Here is a 3938-nt window from a genome sequence, read left to right on the forward strand (position 1 = left end):
AGAGACCAGAACCAGGCATTGTGGCCACAGCCAGGCCTTCCCACATCCAGAGAGAAAGCTACACAAATGATCCTTCCCCAAACCCCTCATAACAAGTAGAGGTTTGGGCACCAAGCCTGATAGAGCCTTAGTCTCTTCCTGGGCTCCCGGTGCAGATCACACAATGCTGGGGGACTCTGCCACTTGGTTCCTCTCTCCCCAAACCCCCTCATCACAGAGAACAGACAACAGGGTGGCGGGGAGAGAAATTTAAAAAAATAAATCTTAAAAAAAAAAAAAAAGGTAAATCTTTCCAAAGAGAAAGGAAGTAATACAAAGAGGACAAGAAGAGTCCCTAAAATAATCTGGTATTTATAACCCTCTACTCCTCCCATTAAGAGATCTACTATTAACATACTTCTTGGAGTCATTTTGTCCTTGATCTGTTCTGGACACCACAGCTATACCAAATGAGACATGCCTTTTATAAAGCCTCTCCTAGCGTCTCCTAGAAACATTTCCTCTAGAAGCCCACTAGGATGGATGAGGACTAACTTCGGTCAACTTAACCACCAGGCCCAGGATGCCAGAAATAGAATTTGTGGCTCTTTCAAATTATGCTCAGCTCACTGACAAGCTTGGGCAGCACACACCAGTGAGAGTTCTTGTCCAACATGCCAGACTTCATACCATAAACCTACTTCCACGATTAATTCAATTCCCCCCCATAGAAAAATGAGTTCCAACAAAGGGAATCTCCCTCTCATGTTCAAGAGATAGAAGCCTGTGTTCCCTCTGACATTTTCTTATCTCAGTCAGATTCAGCCTTAAGAGTCTCCCTTGGGTGTCTGGTTTCATCACTTGCTCAGTGGCCCCAGCCTGGAGAATCCACCATTGGAAGGGGCATCACTCCAAGGTTACTTCCATCCCATCTACATGCTCTGGATCCCCCACCTTTTCAAACTACCAGAAAAGTTCCAGAGCACATACCACCCCAGCACCAGCCCTTAAACCACCCCCAAGGATTGAGAAACAGTCAAGTCTCAGAGCCCAGTGAACCACTGGAATAGCCTTCCCTCTGAGCGCTAACGTCCTTAGTCCAGGGCTACAAAGTCAGACATCTGAACAAGTCGAATGGGCTAGTGAGATACAATAAGGGGTGGGTGGGGACTCTGACAAGCCAGAGAACATCTCCATCAGAACAAAGTTCAGTTTGGAGTACTCTTCCAGCCAAACTCCTCAGAATATGCCCTGTGAGCCTCCCATGGTCAGAGATTCTTAACTTTTCCTGTTCCATGGACCCCTTTGCTAGTCAGGTGAAAACCACAGACCCCTTATGAAGCCCACACTATACTGTGTACTATTTAATAAATATATCACACCCACACTGACATATCCCCACAGGAATGTCTGAGTTTCAAGTTCTCGGCCCCTTGTTAAGCAGCCCTGCCCTGAGGGAACGCTGGAGCAGATGAGCGGCTCCCCAAGCAGAAGCCTAGGGCAGCTTCAGGGGGGAAATTTTCCTGTCACAAGTAGCTCCTACCTGGGAAAAGGAGAGACAAGGCGGCTTCAGGGTGTTTCCAGGGTGCTAATAAGTTTTTCCCAACTGTCTAAGCCATCTCAATTCAGAGCTTAAACTGTTCAAGGAAGTTTCCCCAGTGATCAGTTTTATGCACCGATGATCACAACCTGAGGAGGGGGTTAGTGGGACTCCAGCACCCACAGAGCAGCCTCCTCTCAGCAGCTTTCCAAGGAAGCTCCTGGGACATGCCAACACTTGAATCTTTGATTCTGCCTTATCCAGGCCCCACACAGGGTCTTCATCCATATGTGCCCCAAGCTCTCATGGCATCTCACTCCAAAACTGAATGGCTTATTTATTTTTTTAAGATTTATTTCTTCCCACCCCCACGTTCTTTGCACTTTCTGTGTCCTGTGTCTTTAGGAGGCACACAGGAACTGAACCCGGGACCTCTGGTATGGGAAGGCAGTGCCTAATCGCGTGAGCCACCTCCTTTCCCTGCTATGTATGTCTCAATGTTTCTTCTTCTTGTGTCTCTTCTTGCATCATCTCTTTACATCACCTTGTTGCGCCCGCCGGTCACATCATCTTGCTGTCTTGTTCATTTTCTTTGGGAGGCACTGGGAACCTCTGCTCCAAGATTTTGTTCTGTCTCTTATTATGTTTTTTTTCTTCTTGTATCTCTTGTTGCATCATCCCGTTGTGTCAAAATCCCCACCTATCCATCACACCAGGTCGTGGTCTTCTACAGTCAACCACAGACCTCCCACGTGGTAGGCGGGAGCTCAGTCACCTGGGCTACATCCACTTCCTGAGTGACCCTTTTCCAGAGACACAGCCTCGACAACATCAAAGACAATTCTGAACAAAAGTTACACTCTTGAATGATGAGACATACTCACCTCACAGCCATGCGTGACAAAGAATAAATAAAGTGAGGCAGCAAACACCTTTACCACCCAGCAATACCCAACCCCTACACAGTAAAAGCCTCCATCCTGAAACTCCATCAGTTCTACATGAGCCTCTTCTGGACTTTTTTTAATCCCCATCTCCAGCAAAACCACATGCTGTGGCTACACACAGCTCTAGTCTCTCTATCAGGACACATCCTTGCCAATTCAGTCCCCAAGTGAACCTGCTCTGGCCACACAAGTCAATCTCCATCCCCGCGATCAGCAAATTCTCATATACTTTAAGGACTTTGCCTTCCAGCGACGTTGATTTTGTACTACCTGTTTTTACCCCCAGCCTCCCAAAATAAATGCCCATCCTTGCCAGCACCAGGATTCTACTTCCCAGGTCCTCTCCAAGGGCAGGAAGAGGAAACTACTCTGCAAACTGCCTCCCAAATCTTAGGCCCTTCTGCACACCAGCATTCAGTCCAATGTGGCATATCAGCTGGCACCGGGTTTCCAGTTAGGGTGTCTGACCAGGATCCTGAAAACCTTACATAGCAACCCCCTTTGGATAAGCTGGACAGGACTCTAACCAGAGCCAGGAACCTTTAGTCAAATAAAGGGCAGCCAAAAAATTGTGGGAAGACGGCAAAGCAGGAAGTTCTGAGAAGTATTAGACAGTAACTGTCTCAATCAACTATTTCACAACTCTGGAGTCCAGTAGAATGCCCTACAGCATCCAGGGGACAATGGGGAGAAAATGCTCGTACATGGAAATAAGTGCCAGTGAATCACACTTACAGCACAGCTGTTACAACCATCCAACCCCCATTCTCGTGGCAGGCAGCAGAGGGGTCCAGCCCTTGGCATAATTTGCTGATGCCAGAAGGGGACAAAAGCTAGTTCCAAGATCCAGGGGGTGGGAGGAAGAGAATGGTCCAAATGCTCCTTTGGATTAGCTACTTCAAACCACTAGGCACCCAGCGCTGAGAGCTGCCAGTGTTCTAGCCCACACTGGACAGAAGCAGTAGAAGAGACTTAAAAGACGACATACTTCTTCAGAGCTGCGGGAAGACAGTGGAGGGGACGCATTTGGTAGGCAAATGCCAAGTCAAGAAAGCACAGCTTTGGGGAGCCATAGAAGCAGGTCTAGGCACCCACCCTGTCCCCTCCCTCAGGGCAGTTTGGAGCAAACCAGTGCTCCCTTTGTGGGGCCCTGGCCTTGCTCCAGCTGGCAAAGACCAACTTAGGACATTCCTCTCTGGTGCACCCCCTGCCTCTTCCCAGAATGTGCCAACCAGGGAAAAGCAACTGGAGACTACAAAGCCAGTGAGAGAAACAATGGAGGCCAGTGGCTGGGGCAAAGGCTGCCAAGGCTGGCCTGCTTTACCCCCTGCAGAGGAACACCAGGGAGAGGGAGGATGTCTGTGGCCTGAGAAGTAGAGGACAGGGGGCTTTCACACTCCCATAAACAGGGAACTCCTAACACCACTAGCAAGCACAAGCCCAGCACAAGACACAGGCCAGAAGAGACAGGG

This window comes from Dasypus novemcinctus, chromosome 17 (genome assembly GCF_030445035.2).
Source record: "Dasypus novemcinctus isolate mDasNov1 chromosome 17, mDasNov1.1.hap2, whole genome shotgun sequence".
NCBI classification, from domain to species: Eukaryota; Metazoa; Chordata; class Mammalia; order Cingulata; family Dasypodidae; genus Dasypus; species Dasypus novemcinctus.